This window comes from Symphodus melops, assembly GCF_947650265.1.
Source record: "Symphodus melops genome assembly, chromosome: 13".
In the NCBI taxonomy this organism is placed as follows: domain Eukaryota; kingdom Metazoa; phylum Chordata; class Actinopteri; order Labriformes; family Labridae; genus Symphodus; species Symphodus melops.
The window spans coordinates 11877795-11896512 of NC_136703.1; positions in this window are offsets into that span (position 1 = coordinate 11877795).

Below are 18718 nucleotides of genomic sequence, written 5' to 3' on the forward strand. Positions count from 1 at the left end.
GACATGAACCAAACAGCAGCAGGATCAGGAGTCAAACCTTCGACCAGTGCAGCCTGGTGATCACCAGCAAAACTGTTTTTGTATTAGTGAGCCAGGTGCAACAGGTCTCATTCAATCTTCAGATCAAATACAACCAATCAACCATGAAATATCACTGTGCTTGAAAACACCTCCAAGTGTTTTTCAAAGTAAGCTCCTGAGTTTATCTCTTGACTAAATCTGTCTGTTTGCATCTTCAGAGTAAAAGCGCCCTTGTCAAGACATGACCATTTCAGCTCCTTTGGCAGTAAAACATACAGTAAATGTCCCTTCACTGTTGCTGCTGATAAATCCAAAGTATGACATATTGTTGTTTTCAGCTTTTCTTTTTTTAAAGGTGTGGGTAGAGTCCTCTGTTTTTTGTTTTTTTGCGCATTCTATGTGGTTTTATTTTATTTATTAATTTATCTAACAGGGACATTTATTGAACACCGATGGTATGCAAATACAGACATTATGAATGTATGTTTTACTTGTGTTTTAAAAGTGTTAATTGTGAGTTTCTAAGGTGTGTTCCTCTTACTGAGAAAGATGACTGACCAAACGTAGTTCTGTGTTTTGGTGCTAAACAGTTTCCAACTGGTGTCGCCCTTGTTCTGATTATTCTGTTTGATTTGTTTATGAGCTGAGCTTTTTTAACTTATTTAAGTCAGATCTAAAAAAAGAAACATTTACAAAACTGTCAAAACTCAGTCCATTGTGTTTCTCCAGAATGAGGCAACGGTGCCATCTGACTGATTTCTGATCCGTTATTTTAATGGCCTGTTTATATAATGACCTGATAGGTGTAATTGTTTGGTTGGCCTGGCCCCAAACAGTATGATAAATATCGTTGATAAATATCGTTGTGCTGCTTTCAGTGGTATATATTGTCTTATTAGACAAAAAAAAAGCTTATATTTGTTTTATCGTTTTTAAATGTTTATCAAACTTTAACGGAGAGTCTAAAATAACAAAACTAAAAATGGGAATTCATGTACCTCTTTTATCTCTTCCTCATCAATCTCTTTTTTTTAATTGAGAAACATATTGACACGGTCTTATTCTAGTTTAGGGTGAGATAATTATATTAAAGCCACTTTGACACACCAGACATTTCTTGGCTCTCTGCTGCCATCTTACATAACTGTGTCGTCTGCATACATTGACTCAGTTGACTCTTTTGCAGCTGTTTGGTGAATCATTCGTATGTATAAAATAAAACGTACGGTCTCTAAACTGGAACCTTGTGGATTTGCCATTCTGCAAGTTTGAAAAGATGACTGAGTGGAATTTATTCTTACGCACTGCTCTCTCTCTGCTTTCAAGGTACGATCGAAACCAAGCTATTGCCTCATTTGTTAAATGACATTACTGGTGAACAGAAAAATGCAAATAAGTATTTCAGGGGAATTTTATACCTCAGATGTTTATGAGTTGAATGAAGAGTCAGGTGCTCTTTTTGTAAAGACTTTAGAGTACAGCTACTTTCGCACAACTAAATGTCTATGATGTCATTTTGAAACAAAGTTCATTAGTTTATTGCTTTCGAGCTAAGTGACATTTTCACATCTGTTCACCTAAAAAATAAAAAATAAAAAGAATAAGGCAATCTTTTGCCAATATATTGACCTTGACAATCATTGGAATGAAATTCATACATTGACATTAGTTTTGTGTTTGGTAGTTGACTCTTAAAATAACCAAACAACAAGCCCTGGTCAACTAGTCTGTTTTAAAAAGCAGCCACTGTTCAATAAAAAAGAGAGACAGAAAAAAAGAAAAACTTTCTAAAAGAAAACAACTTTTTTTATTTGCTTAAAGCTTCAGTTGCCTGACTGTTTTATAGAGACAAGTTCCAGACATTTGGGACTTAAGGGGAACAGGGAGTGGCAATATAGTATTTAAACAAACAGACAAACATAAAATATTTCTGGAAGATGTTGAAATCCCTGCAGAGCACCAAAAGCATGGGGCTTAAAGATTTACTGCAGTCTTCTTATCTGTCATTACTGACGCGCGTGAAAGAGAGGCAAACATATTCTACTTTTTGCTTTTCTGTTCTGATCCCAGTCCAACTCTATTAAACATTTGTGTTTCAGAGGATGCATCAACTTCATTCTCAGAGCACTGCGTGGATTTGAAAGACAATCGAAGAGAGAAAAACTCTCTCAGAAATTAAGTTCTTTAAGAGCATCTTTCCCCTCTTCTGTTCTTAATAAGAGATCTGTTTCTTTTTGTTGTGTTTTTTTTCCCTCATAAAGCTATGCAATGTATGAAAGCCTTTGAATGAAAGCCAGTACAATAGCATTATGGAACAAAGGCAGGAAGGAGATTGAGGGGAAAAACAGGGGGAAAATGGCATCATCTCTAAACTTAATGAAACAGCATCCTTTCATTTTTTCTAGTAATTATAATAAAGATGGAAAAACATAATAAACGTCTCCCTGCCCCCACCTGCTAACAGTAATTATAATAGACTCAACAATAAATGGTAAAGCAGCACAGAGCTGCATCTTGGGAATTCTCAGGAGTCTGTGGATTAGCTTGAAAAGCCTGAATGATTAAAATACACTAATTAAAATTTTGTGTTCCTTGGTAACTCGTCTTCCAGGGCCCCTTGTGCTGGCAAAATGGGAATAAATGCGACAAAAGCAAACACTCTTTTAGACCTGAATAAATAAACAAGTCTAATCAACTCAGTGTTTTTACAGAGCCAGTTACATAAAAACTTCCTTGATGACCTTTTCTGACGCCTCTACTTTGCATCCACTAAGACAATAACAAGAATATTTGTTGTTCTAATCAAGAAAGACTCGCCCGACACACAGTACAGGTTAGAAGTTCTTTTACACATTTCTTTTGTTTGGACAGTTCATCATTATTATTAACTTTAACATGAGTGAACGAAACATGTTCAGGCCACTTTTCTTCGACTTTTTTAATGGGCTACGTCGCGTGGCTGTTTCTCTGCATGTGCAGACTGTGTAACACGTTGTTGTTTTTGAGATGAAGAAATACATTTGAGTTTTTCGGAGTTTCTACATAAAGCCAGGTATTCACATAGGTGTGTTTTATAAGGCAAGTGCAAGCTTGTTTGAATGTCTGAGGTGGAGTTAATCTATAGTTAAAAGATCAGACAGGGAGGGATCAAAGCTCTGAAGGTTGCAGTTACATTCAGTTAGCAGCCATGTAATCCACACAGAAACCAATATCTTTGTTTAGGACTTGTTTTGCTCTGTAACAGGAGATAATATAGGAGAAAGATGTCTTTTCTGTTAAATGCATCAAAACCTTGTTGAGAACAGGCTTTTTTTAGAGTTCCTCTGCTGGGGATTTCCCAATAGTCTCCCTCTACAAAGAGCCTTCATTGAGTCCTTTTATATCCTGCTGTCTTTGCAAATAACATCAAACCCCTGTTAAAGTCAGCAGGGACAATATCTTGACATCACAAAAGAAGTTCCACACTCTTCACTGCTACTCAAAACCAACAATGTGTTGGTAAACTTAATGTTTTGCCCAATGTTAGGTGGGCATTAGATAATAAACACGCTTGCTCTGACTATTTAACACGTTCACGTCAATGCAGAAATTGTTGCCTCCTGCAGCAGGGTCTGCTCTGTATATGATTCAACAACCCTTCTTCCTGGGTATGGGGACAGTAAAGATGACATCAAGCCTCTGAATCTATCAGTCATAGGGTCACTGGGACTTGGCCCTTTTCTGCCAGGGCGTCAAAATAGAGCTGTGCTTCAAAAAGGCTGTAATCCCTGACGGTATTACCGAAGAGGCTAAAAAGATTCAAAAAGCCTGCTTACAAATTTAATTACCTTTGCAGTTAACCGGAGCTTAGCAGCCAATGACCTGATATTTCCACTGAAGACTTGCTAAGGGGGGATGGATTGGAGACGGACACGCCGAGTGGACCACAGAGACTGGCAAGCGTGGCAATCTAGGGCGGCTCAGAGGCATCCAGTGGGCATACTCAGTGCCAGCAAGGGCAACAACAGCACACATGTGGCCCTATCTTCTGCTGGAGTGCAAATTAGATACAGTTGATTAAAATATTGAGTCATTTCACAGTCACTGTTGGGGGAATAAAAGGACTGCAAGCACTGGAAATGTGTGCGTGTGTGTTTGTATGTATGACACAGAAGAACAGATAGAGATAGGAGGGAATGTTTGGGGGAGATAGACCATCTCTATATATTCCCTCTGACAAATATGCCCTGTCCCAGAAGACAAGTTTGCAACACCTCCACTTGCAATAGCAGGCGTTCTCAGTGATCACTCACCTCATAACAATATAAGACGCGTTTCAAAGAGCAGCATGTAGCATTGCATGCCTGTGTTCAAATGCAGCATGGCAGCATCAGTAAAAACAAAGTTCTTTGTTCTGCAAAAAAAGTGAATATAACTTGAGGTATGAAAACTTCTGCCTCGCTTCAATAAAACAAAAGAAAATGAACACTTTGGGGTTGCCCTGGTAACCTAATTGCATCACAACATTGCACACAGGAGCCAAAGTAACTGAATTTTGATGAAAAGGCGGTGATAATTTACGGCATTGAGAAATTAGTTGCCGTGGCGACGCGTTAATTACATCTCAAATTAACAATGCAAGTGTAGTGAAATTAAATATAAATCATATTTTCTGCATAAATTACAGGGGTTGATTAGTGCGGGCGCCAGGAGAGAGAGGTTGAGATTCCAAGGGCCTGTCACATCCCCCTCCTCCCTCCCTCCCTCCCTCCCTCTCTCCTTCTCTCTGTCTTTCTCTCCTCCTATTCCTTAATGCAAACCCCCCCTCCTCCCTTACCCTGACGAGTTCCTTTAAAGACAAGGGTTGAACTACACCAGAGGGAACGTCTCAAACCTGAGCATGTTTCCATCTTTTAAAATTACTTAAAAGGTATAGCCATCCTGTTAAATGTGCGCTCCTTATAAGTGTCAAAAAACACAATACTTCTTTTCATGATGCTTTTTGCATAAAATGTGCAACTGCTTATTTCTGTGCTTGCACTTGGAATGATGAGATGTAAATTTGGTTTAAAGAAAACAACAGGGTCATTTTGTGTGTTAGTGTGTGTTTGCCTGGAGGGTCAGTTAGACAATTCAGCACTTTAATCCACTAAAAACTTCTTCCACTCTGAGAGGAACCTTCACCGACACTGATGCATCGCTGTAAAGTGCTGCATAATGCATTTAAAGTACCATGTAAAAATCTATAATCCGTCACATCCAGTTTTATTAACCCAATGCTAATGATCAGATTTGCTGGTAGTTACTGAAATCACAGCTGATCTAAATTAGAAGGTGTGCAAGGTGTACTGTATGTTTACTACACAGCACATCTACTGTTTCTCTCGATGGTCCACTGGTGTGCAGGTGTTTTGGTGTTTCAGAAGGTGTGTGAGTGTCCATGGGTGTTAAAGTGTTTATCTGAGGTTTAAATAGATCTAGAAAAGACAGAAGAGAGAGACAGCAGAGAGGGGAAAGTGAGTCTCTCCTCCCCATGATTCCTCATGTGGTTCAGCTTCCCTTTAAGCATCACAAACAAGCCTCTGGAGTGATGTCAAGGAGGGAGGGGGGTTGTGTGGTGGTGGGGGGTGGGGGGTGCTGAGCCTGGAGAGAAAGCTGAGCGCAAACACAACAGCAACAGGAACCAACTTGAGCCATCTAAATTATTCATACACCAGATGGATACGTTTCCCCCGGATTTCACACTAAAACACAGCTATTCAGCTTCCCTATACGTTACTCTGCCTATTCAACGGACGGCACCAGGAATCAAGATAAGTATCACTTTATCTCAAACGTTTCATGTCTGATTCATATCAACTTTGAAGAGTGGAAGCCCCTCGACACCGTGATCTCACGTTTGTTCTTTTCCACAGGCACAATGAAGGGGGAACATGTTCTCTTTCCTCTGTCTTCAAAGACGTAGGCACTGCTATGACCTTGTGTGAAGGATATTATACAAATCAGAGGGTCCTTAGAGACGCATGTCATGTATATCACTGACTACACCTCGCCCGCCTGATGTGTGCTCGTAGGCAGCCCAAAGGTGCCGGGATCAAGAAGAAAATAAATGCCACAGTGGGTTTTTTTTTTTTTCTCTCATGGGCCTTTACCTCCAAAACTGACACGATCGTTTACATGAAGTGTACTAAACTGTTTTTTTTTTTATCATCTTATATTTTCAGCAAAAAAATTACATGCGACTCTTCTATGAAATGGAAACAATGACATCACATGTGAATATATTTGAGTTTTTGCACTGTACTCCTAAAATGCTGCTGTTGAAGATTTTTTGGGACGCTCTCTTGGCTGCAGATAAATGAGAATCAAATCGATTTTTGCTGTTTGTGCAGAAATCTCAATTCATCAAAAATGTACTAATGCAAACATAAACACAACCTATAATACTGTAGATAGCTGTTGGTTGATGAATGACTGAGCTCGCCAATGGAAGAATTTCCTTCATGAGAAACATTCCTAACTTCTTACACAATGAAAAATTTATTTCACAAGTCGAAGCTAAAAGTTCCTAAAAGCCTGGAAGAATAAAGATCTCTTTCCTCTGTCAGTAAAGGATCCAGCTTTGACATGTATTGTGGTTACAGTGTTTCTCCTGCCGCAGCTTTAAGTGGGCAGCTAACTAATCAAAAATAAATTAGAACTAATCAACACCCAAAATAATTACCATGTGGTATTTTGAAATGAACTCTGCCCCACCCCGTCAACAAATGCAACTTTTAATCAAAAGTGTCCTGCCTCATCTCAAAGAAAGTAACTTCCTGTGTCGGGACGAGAAGGTTTGGATGACCTCGGTCCCTGGGGTGCTCCTCTGCCGTGCTCATCCATTTGTGAATGAAGATGACGACTTGTAAGAGGACAAGACATCATTAAGGGAATAAGTAGCCTTTCCTTGGGTCTTTTTGCACCCCACTAAAAGTGCTTGAGAGAGGGAGGGGCGGCCGTTTAATGGTCCAATAATGTCTACGCCAAAGCATCGTTGTCCTCCCTGGATGGTACAAAAAAGTAACACACTGAGGCCGACTGGTTTGACGATTTAGGAGGCAGTTAAGGAGGAGTGTTTAAAAGAAGGATGCACAGCAAGTTCACACATTCAGTGAAACGCAGCTACTTTAGATACACAATAAGGTCATGCAATAAAACAGCCAGAATGGATACATTATCCATATGAATGAATAAACCACAATGTGTGACACTGAAACCAAAGATGGTCAAATGACATTTATTTAAGTGGCATTTCTTATCCTGCAGAAAACTATTGGGAAGATGAGAGAAAAGGTCAATGAAAAGCAGGCGGAGACCTCAGTATCAAGCTGTAAAGGGTGCCTTGGTAAACTCCAGTCATTTGTCTTGCTCCTTCCTTCCTCCTTTTTTTGCTCCGATGCTCACCTTTCAGTTTACTGCGCCCACAAAGAGTTTAGAGTCTAGCAAATACAGCAGGTCTCTCTCAGAATCAGTCATGCAAACGTATGCTGGAGGAAGATGAGGTGCAGGTGTGGTCTGCCCCAGTACCAGGCTTCATCAAATACAACACACACTTTCACTTTCATTGGACATTGGCACCTATAGAAAAAAATGGGTTGCAAAGTCAGTTTTTACCAAATGTCACATAACCCTCTGTTTAAAAAAAAAGACCATCCTAACAAGTTTAAATAAACCCTGCAGGATAATGCTGGCTCTCATAGGGGAACTAAAAGCTGATGGCTTTGAAACAGGAGGGAGGTACTTTCAGCGGGGCTGCCCAGCATGAGAGATCCTGTATGTCTCACAGCTGAGCTTGTTTTATTGAAAGGTTGTTTGAAAGGCTCTGAACCCGAGACATCAGTGGTCATGTTTGTTTGGCTTAAAGAGGAGTAGTATTCTGAAGCTTTGCTAAAAAGAACAGTTAAAATAGAGTATAGGAAAGAAAATGAGATGGGTCAGTGCCCATAACAACTTGGACACACGCGGGGAAGATTTGTAGAAATTAATAAAATGGCCTCAACATAGCTTCTATTACAGCGCAGTACAAATGTGAAAAGCACAAGCGTAGCTTAACTGCACTGTGAAAATAAGTGCCAAAACCAGTGCTGTTATCAGGTAATGGAGTGAGAGGAATAGAGAGGGCCTTAGTGAACTTGACACTCCCATTAGGCCTCTACTGGAAAGTGCAGTATTTGATCAGGAGATGGGAATTGAGCAAAAATGAACTGAAACTAGATCCCACATGACTTATTTTCCTGCTTGCTCTCAGCTTTAGGTGTCACTCAGACTTAATAAAGCTCTCTCATATTCATTTTATCACAGAAAATAGACTGGGCAAAAATAAAATCAGTCGGTTTTGCCTTAATGGAGCAAAGTAATGGCGAGGTGAAACTGACACAACACATTCTGTCCATAGTAATACTATCAAAATGAAAGCATATTCACTTCTGGAGTTTTCCGGGAATCAATTCAAACTGAATATTGGCCTTTTTCACAGACTTTATTTCATAAAGGTTCCAACAAATACAGCACTTTGGCAATAGGCTGTCACCTCTGGTGATAGCAACACAGCTATTTCACCCTATAGAGTTACAGTATTCTCCAGCCCACACTGAGCCTCCTCCACCAGCCTATAACTCTTATTTTATTTCCGCACTTTATACATTAGAGGTACATTACACCCATCCCCGCAGATAGGATGAGTCCACTTTTACACCCAGGTGTTACATTGCAAGGTTAGGTCATTTGGATGGCTATGACCTTTGATGACTCCGTCTTCAATGAAAATGATCTGGTGATCTCCACATTGACATGCATACAGATGCCCTTGTGCTGTACATTCACACTACGGTGATAAGGCCAGAGCAATTCACTCAGGGGAGACATTATGGAATTATTCATTTGAGGATTAGGAATTATAATTAGAACATAAGGCCACATTTTCCCATCTTAGACGGGGGAGATTGCATGATTTCCCACAGATAAGACAAAAAGCGATCTTTACAAGAACCGCATTGTCCTGCCTCTTTCTCCTATATGACGACAGCAGAGCATATTGTTCATGATGTTTATAATTCCAGTCTTCTTCAGAGAATGCTTTGCTTTTAAAGAAGCAATTAGATCCAATAAAGTGAGAGGAAAAAAAAAAATCCAACACAATGTCCCTCGTGTTTTGATATGCTATTAATTATTCTGAGGAAGACAGATGTAAAATTGTGTATGCCCATCAGCGCTAAGATTTTCTGAAGATTTATCATTCATGTAAATCATGAATAAAATATTTCCTTGTTGAGAGAAAATGCTACATCTGTTTGTTGCATCGTTTACACCCGAGCGCAAGAAAATAAACAAACAAATCGGACCTATTACAGCCTGTTTCAGACTGGACATAGTTGTGGATTTGACATATGGGGTTATTAGAAATATTCTACTCTGTATTATCTTCTTAAAGTGAGATGAAAATATTATTTTAAAATCATATTGCTGCTTAATCATGACTTGATAAGCTGATAAATGTATTCGATCAAAAAACTAAATTAACTCTGTTTTTGTGCATAGGAAGCTCTTGTGTGCTTCTTTTTTTTTTTCTTTCTAGATGTATGAATAAATAAGTTCAAACAGACAAGCACGTGCAAGAGTGTCATCGGGATCACGGACCAGGCGATGGTGGTGGCGGAGGTCGAGCCACAAGCCACCAGGACGGTAGCGTCTCCAATCGCCCCTGGCGACCATCACGTTGCCATGCTCCGGAACAGACAGGCCTGCTCGCACAACAGATGGAACTAATGATGCGAAACAAAAGAGATCATTTCACCGTGGTCCTCTAGGAAGCCACAAAGAGAGGCTTGGAAGTTTGAATGATGGGACCAGGGGACTTGCATGGGGTTAGATATGGGTAGCCTTTTTTTTTTTTCCTGGATGTGCTCAGTTGAATAGGACAAACGGCCTTTGATGTTTCTCACAGAAAGCGGCACATTAAAAAGACAAGTATAAAAACCAAGAGATATGGTAATGAACCTTCAAGTCCTGCACTGGATTCCCAATAGAGAATTATTTTGTGTCTGATTTTCTGGACTTCAGTATCCTGATAAATATGAAGTCATGCGCGGGTCATCACGCTGATTATGCCGAATCCTCTTTGACTAGAAGTGATGACCAAGACCATTTTTTATAACTGTAGCTTCAGAGGTGACCGTTCAAGTTTTGACTACAACTCCTTTGTTGATAACAAATCACGTGTTTCATTCATTGATTGCGCATATTTGCAAAGAACGCTAAATACAATCAGTACAGTTCATCATCTCTTGTTGAATCATCTCATCAATCTTGTCTCTGATAGCTACGTTGCGTTTTTCATCTAGACACACAAAACGATTCACGAAAGGAATTACAAAGTCAATGCCAAATTCTTAAGAGAAATATAAAAACAGACACCTCCATCAAAACAGTCTTGTGAGCAAGGTTGTGAAATGTGTTCTAAAGCAAAGCTCTGTGTGTGCACCAATGGTTTTTAACCACTGCGTTGAATAACAGTTGTAAACAAACTGCTGTGTCCTGAACTGACAAAAACAAATCAAATTTGAGCTGAGGACATTTGCATATCCTGAGGGACAGGATTAGATTTAGAGGTCATCTCTTACGAGCCAGTCCTCTGCAGACGCCAATGTAATGTTTCTATGTCAAGTGCATTCAATTGCTGCCTATGTGAGCTCAGTCTGTTTTCCAAGTCAGGCAGTCAGAGAGAGGGAACACTGCTCTTTAAATACAGTGTGTGAACTGAGAGAAGTCAAACACCTTGGGATGGGATTTAACCAGGATGGAGCAAAGTGGAGCCCAATCCATACCAATCCACACATTGAAGGGATCACTGGGAAAAGTTCAGCTCTGACACTGACACAAACAGCGGAGCAAGGCCTGTATTAAAGTCAGGTTAGCAAAGATAACACTATCAGCCTGATCCCCATGGGTACCAAATGCCGGGCCTTGCTGGCAAATAAAGCTACAGTGTCTTGACTCCTTGGCACATTAGCTCTGATTACAATGACCTTCATTATATCAGCTACCCTTATTACAACACGTAGAAGGCGCTCCTCCCCTGGGCAAAGCACAGTGGGGGAAAGAGTAAAGGAAAGCAGTGAGATTCACTAGTAATGCATGGGCTGTGAAAACCAGCCTTAAGACTCACACTGTAATGTATAATTAGTACCTGGGAAAAGACTTGTTACCAGCTGCTGACTAGACAATCCACTTGTAGGGTGTTTATGGAGATATTGTTGAATTGAGATTGAACTATGATCATTGTTTATAATAATAATAATAATAATAATAATAATAATAATAATAATAATAATAAAAATAAAGAGTATAAAAACTTTACAGTGTTGAACTCTGGGCTGTAAAAGTTCAGTTTAGTTTATTTGTACAGAAACAGCGTGAGTGTAAAATAAAGTAATTTGTCAAAATTCAAAACACTGCCCCTTTCTGCAGCACAGATAACGTCACTATAACATTAGAACTTTGTGTTTGTCTTCCTCACCGTTAAAAAAAAGGATTGAAACAAAGAAAGACAAATGAGTAATATCAGCATTGTTGATCATTGCGGCCACCAAAAACACCATGTGACGGCCCAATAGGGACAAAAAACATGTTCATGTGTGCAGGTGTAGAAGAAACACCAGAACAGGAAGTGGTTACTGCATTCTTATTCTTCTGTTTTTGATGTTTTTTGGCTTTTAGAGGGGAAACAACTTGCCTTAGCATTTCTGAGCTCCTGCTGTCACTGAAGCATAAAGACCACTGCACTCTGAGCTGAAGTAATAACTTTGTAGAGTCAGACCACAGGAATTAGGAATTACTTATATATGCTTGTTTGAAACTAAAACAAATCGCATTTTCAGAATGTTTCGGGTGTTTGAATTTTCTTATGCAGCTGGTACTGACTCGAGCACATTGTTGAGAGACAGAAGGCTAATGAAAGTGGAGTTCTGAACGTTTAATAGGCTTTTAATAATGTTCTTGCTTCATCTTTGGGCCAACAAAACTGTATTTTTGTGTCCAATTTGAAGGGTTTTATTTTTTGTTTAAAGGCAGGTCATTAACAAAAAATAAATAATTTGAATGGTAGAGATGAGCCGATGAACATTCTGAACTTATCAGTCTCGAAAACATTCAGACTGAACTGAAAAATTCTTGTACTTCAGTTTTAAATATTGAATTTATAAAGCTTACAGTTATTAAAGCAACCTGTTTGTATGCAAGGCCAGCACAAAGTTCAAAATCATTTCCTTGGAAGAATTTTAATTTTGATTTCTCTTTCTTCATAAAAAAAGCACTGCAGGGTTTGCTACAGCCTTATAAAACCTCAAACATCAAGCCAATAATAAAAATTATGATTAAAATCAACACCAGAGTGTCGATATTGGTACCAATATATCTGAATTGAAAGAAAGTGGGTCGTGCATCTCCATTGAAGGATATAACATTTCATGTCCCATGTGCACATACAAGCCCTGATTATTATGTAACAATATTGTTAACCCCAATTTCCTTTCCAGCCTGCCCCTCCACAAGCCACATTGTTAGCTTGAGCAAGCTCTTGGCCGACGTTGCTGCTATGCTGGTGGCTTTCATTCAGCGTGACCACCCTGCGAGCCGGGATATTCTCTGCCACTGCACCGCTCATCCCTCCCTCAGAGCCCCTGCTGTGTATCTCCCCCTCCCTCTTAGCTGGCAGGTGACTCTAAATAACAGACGTTGCCCTGAGAGAGCCACTCGGTCACATTCACTTAGCACATCCTAACACGGGCTGAACTGAGCTGTGGGGGGGGGGGGGGGGGGGGGGGGGGGGGTTCGGAGGACCATCCCTCAGCCAGCAGGAGGGCGTGATGTTTGTTTTTGTGCTGAGTTACAAAGAGGAACAGAAGGGGGGATGCCAATCAGCTTGTTTTGGATTAAGAACAAATCAGGAGATTTTAGGAATTACAGCAAGTTGAAAACAAGAACACCTGTAGGAGGCACAGGATAACAACCAGTGAGTGACACACAGTAACACTCTCAGCCTCTCACACGCATATCTGTTATAGTACCACTCTTTATGAAGAGTAGAGCGAAAAAGGTATTATAGCCAAGAGTGCACTTAACAGAATCAGAGTTTAAGTCATGTTGATGCCAAATGACAGTGTTTTAAAAGGGAAAATGAAACTGCAACTTAATTATGGTTTTATAATGAGCTGCAGCACCTCTGCCAAAAAACAAGTCCCATACCAAAGCAAACAGGCACCTGTCGAGTGCTCTCTGCTCGAGGGTTTTCACAGATTAATTAATCTAGGCCTTTGGGTATCATGACTTGTGTGTGTTGCTTGTGTGAATGCTTGAGACAATTAAGCTGTGCAGACAACAGAGGGGCAACTTCAACATGGAGCAGAGGCGCACCGATACTGCACATCACAAGCCACACCATGTGGTTCTGAAACCAAAGTTGACCATCTAGTTATTTATTTCCAAAGGGCAGAAACACTGTGTTCCTTTGAATTGCCCCTCTGGGACAAATAAAGTTTTTTGAATTGAATTAAATTGTTTTGCCATAAAATGAAGTTATAAATCACTTTAGTTTATCTTGTATTATAGGAAAACTAATTCTGTCTTAAGTTCTACTTTATTCTTTTAAATAAACAAAAACTTTCTGTATATGTAAAGACACTGAAAATGTTCAAACTCACCATACTGTTGAAACGACTGTCCTGGGGCTGAATTCACAGGAGATATGGCCTCTCCCTCCAACGCCATCTGATTGATGTTAATAGACAAAAAACACACATTTACCATCAAAAAAATGTTCATTTATAATAATAATTTGAATAAAACATTTTTCTGGTTGGTGTAAAATCTAACAGTCCTTCAGAGACGAAGAAAAAACACTCTTTTCAATCATATGTGACATTTCACATTTTTGTCCCAGCTGTTTCAAGTGGAAGTAATAAGGCAGGCTTCTTCTTCACGTTACGTTAACATGTTGTGTTTGTTTCAAATCAACACAACCTGCCCAAATAACTCAATTATTTCTTTTGTGTTTGAAGTAAAGGATGAGCGGAAACAATCCAGACAGAAAAGTGATTCTGAACGAAAAAAATCAAAGTGATTCACTGTTTTATTCTACAGAGAAGGCGAGCTCAGTGTTTGTTTGTTGATCTCCAAATCTAAATAAATGTGGCAATACGTTTTACATTATTTAAGTGATATAAATAATGGAAATAATTTTCTAAATAAAATGAATTAGGACAAAAGTATGAAATTCTTCTGACTGCTAATTACTGGTTTGAATGAGTCTGATAACTAAAGAGAAAGGGTATTAAATGCTATAACTATTACTATTGCTAATTACATTTCCAATTATGTCACTAATGAGCATGGCTTCATTATCAGCACATTGAATAAATAAGAGTTTAGCGTTGTAGCCTTCGTGATGGAGATGGTGATGTGGTTACAGCTTTGAGAGCAAGTTCTCGGACCGAAAACACAACCCATAGAAACTTTCACAGAGACATTGACATTTAGTTGAAATAATGAGGATGCATGTGCATATAAAATATGGATCATAATCAAAGTGAACCATGCCCTCTTAATCAAGCTACATATTTTATTAGAAGTTTAGTCCAAAGAGCTTTGAAGTGTTTGAACATGACAGAGAAAGAGGACAGACATTTTGGGATTTTTCTACTTCTTAAAATGTTTCAGGAAAAATTACAAAATGTGCCATTTTAGAGACAAAAACTCTAAAGTGCAGTGTGTCTGGATTTGACAATAAATCATGCACTGATGCATCCAGTAAATGAACTGCTTGATGACTGCTAAACACTTTAACACACAATCTCAACACCCCTTCTCACTGATCCCCGTACAGCCTAGCGGCGACTTTCCTCCACGAGGAGAACTGCAGCACACACGGCTGTCAAAATATTGTTGTATCACACTCGGAGACTCTCAAAATGCTGTTGATATTTCTGTATTCCTTAAGGGCGTAGCTCTACCTTTATGAGAGCGGAAGTGCAGCCGAGGACCATGTCTGAGTGCCAAGTAAAGGCACGATGGATTAGAGTCATATCTTCCACATGGCTGCTTCCTAATCCAACCATCTGAGGTAAACACAGGACCAGGTGAGGCAACACGCCTGTCTCAGACACCTCTGGAACACAGAGGGATCTCCTCCGAAAACACACCAAAATAGTATGGAGCACTCGAAATGTCATTTCACCGCCTATTGCTGTTTTTAAAACAGTAATGATTCAGGGTATTCTTACAAAGCCTTCACAGTTGTTGTTCTGTACGCAGATGTTTTGGTTGATTATATTAGAAAAAAAGTATTTTTCTGGCACAGATTTAGAAGTGGCAAAAGTTCAAAATCAACAAGGAAACTTAACAGAATGTTCAGAGCAATAACTCAGAACACTCTGGATAAAACCAAACCTGATAGTCAACAGTTTGTGCAAACAGATGTAAATAGATGGACACCTTAACTTTAAAGAGGGCATGTTATCCCCCTTTTTCAACTTTTCAAACAGTCCCCTGTGTTCTGAATGAAACATATGTGCCGTGCTTTGGTCACTATATAACATGAAGCAGAAGCAGAAGAGCTTTGTGACCCTGTATAAACCAGCTCTCTCAGAACGCTCCGTTTTGGTGTGTGTGTCTCTTTAAATGCAATGAGACCCCCTGAGATTTCCCAGTAGACATCGCTCCTCTGTAGCGAGAATAAAAATTGTGGACCTGCGCAAAAGTTTTGCTCAAGGCAGGAGGTGGAGTCCATGGGTGGGGAAAACAGGGGAGGAAGGGGGAGGGGATTTTTAACAGAATCCAACTTGTGATGTCACAAATTGAGAACATTTTAAACGCAGCATTTTTCTCTATGTTGTAAGACCACAAACAAAGGACTAGACTGATTTTATTTCCCCAATTGGGTGGGTCAATAGACACAAATAAATGTTCAAAAACCCTGTCAAGTGGATTTTCATAACATGTCCCCTTTAACATAACTGAAGACACAATTGTTATATCAATAGGTCCTTGACTCGGGCTACACTGTGTTGCGCACAAAATTCTGGGCACAAACTATCAAACAACCTTCTTTTAAAGGCTAACAACTGCTTTAAAGAAAAACAGAAAAAAAGGAAAAAATCTTTGAAAGTACATTGTTACAATTTCTTCAGGTAATTCATGCTTACACTTTTCTTGCAATGCACGCAATCTGTCCTCAGATCAGAACCTGAACATCTGGTTCACTTCTTTATGTTTTCCATGTTTTCAAAAAGTGAGCAATAAGGTGATACTTGTGTGTGTGTGTCACTGTCGAGGAATGTTGCCAACTTTGGTTTCAAAGTCTCTCCCTCTCAGCTCAGAGGCAGGGCAAGAAAAGGAAAACAAATAAAAACAGGAGAGAGACATTCAATGGGTGTTTTCAGATGGAGGCAGATATTTCAGAAATATTTCGAACACTATGCAAAAACAGGTTTTGATTTGTTACGGCAAGACGTTTTCAATACATTTTTTACACATGAGTGCACAACTTTGAAAAAAATGTACACACCCATGAAACAGGATCTTAGGGCAAAAAAACATCAACAAAAGTCTTCAAAAAGATTACCTTTTTTTGTTAGTAAGTTAGGTATATACTTTCCTATATTTGGCTCAGACATGTTTCCTTTAAGGTGAAAACTTCCTCTGGAAATGGAAATGACAAAGTGGTTTGTCATGCTACAAAAACTTTGATAGGACATGCCAATCACAGATTTTTTATTGTATTGAAAAGGCTAAACAAGCATTTCATAAAACAACTTTTAAACATACACACGTCTGAATGTTAATAAATGAGTAAACACAATAGGTGTTTAATAATATTGTGTAGTTAAATACATCATGAGGCAGAAACATGTTGCATACAATTAAAAGACATGTTACATGTTTCTATTGAGTTCTATTTCAACAGTTCAACTGCCACTTTAAAAGTGTTAAAATCAAACATGGTATAGCAAAGCCCAAAGTTTTACTATGAACATAACCTTGAGCCAAGCCACTTGTGAAATCCTTGTCAGAACATGTGAATGAGGGAAGGCTCTGTAAAAGTGCATATTTTGATTTAGGTGATAAAACAGCAAACACAGGTGCTGAGGGGTGTTAACCATTCAGTGACTGTGAATGTCGTGCCCAATAGATCAGAAGATATTTCGTCTTTTAACACATTTACATGGCCTAAAGTTTTCTCTCCCATTGTCAATGTTGTCCTTTTAAATCAGAGCGAAGATAAAGTGTTTTTATTTTGACACAGAGCCTGAACAGTCGGTGGTTTTTGTGTTAATCAGCACGTTTCTTGTGTTAAAAAGTTAAGCAGAGCACAAAGGAATCCTTAATGGTACACAATGGAAATTTGAGGTCATGTTTTTGAAAAAGTATATATAAAAACAGTGGAGGTTTTGAATGTTATGCAAAGCTGCTCATTTAATAAAGCGAGTAGGAGACAAAAAGACAAAAAGTGAACCTGAATAGTGAGATTTTCTCAGGTTATGTTACCAACAGTTGGCCTCGGGCATGAGCGTGAGATAAATATACTGTAAGACATACACACACCTTTGTCACGCAATGTGACTAGAGCAAAAAGGCATTCAGGTTCATCATTACCCGTCCCATAAATGCAATGTGCAGCTGGCCCACCTTACTTTGTTACGTTAGATTTTTGAAACATAGCCAGCTTTTAAAGATTCTCACCCATTGTACAGTGATGTGAATAACTGTCTTTAGACTTTTGCAGAGCGCTTCTGTTTTCAGGGTTATTTCCTCATGGATTATAGACACTGCACATTTTAATCAATCCAGACCTGTTTTATTCATTTTTTATGAATATTTTGAACCATTGCTGGATTTACTCCAGCTGTCTGTACATTGTTTGTGTCTTCTATTAACCCTTTTTTCTGTACTTTTAACTGATTTTGTTCAAATTAAGACATAAATCACATCTTTCACAGCTTCATACTTTGTTTAAATGTCCTATTCAGACGGCACTGACTGATGATGATGAGCCACATTTTGTAGTTTTTTTTTCAACTTTAAATCTTTAAAAGAACAAAACCAGAAATATCTTTTCTTGTACCACAGTTTCTTTTTCCTTGTCAAAATCTGCAACATGATTTACCCACAATGCAGCTAAAACAGCCTCAAGCTGTTAGCCTCAAGTGAAAATGAGAAGCAGGCACGAGAGATCTAGCTAAGTGCAATTTTTTTTAATTTATTTTTTTTACATTGCCTTCGTTGACCTCCCTATCAGCTGGGACAAGTGATGTCACTCGAGGCAGATAATCAAATTAGCTTGGCTCGATCTGAGGACACTTTTTTCAGAAATATTTTTTAAACCCAAAGAAAAAACGTGTTGTTTTTTTGTTATATGTTATTGTTAAGAAGTCACCCATCTTATTTGTGTCCAGTTATGGTTTATTATTGACATAACAGTAATATACAGCAAGGAGGAAACGTGCTGTAGTAGAAGTTACAGATGAATAGTTTATAGGATAGTTTCTAGGATTATAGGACAAGTAATTAAAAAAACAGTGAAGATGTGTATTTTAAAAGTAACACAAAATAAATATGGAAAAATGTTAAAATAATGAAATAACAAGCAGTTAGATGAACTTGAACTCCCTTTATATGTGGAATG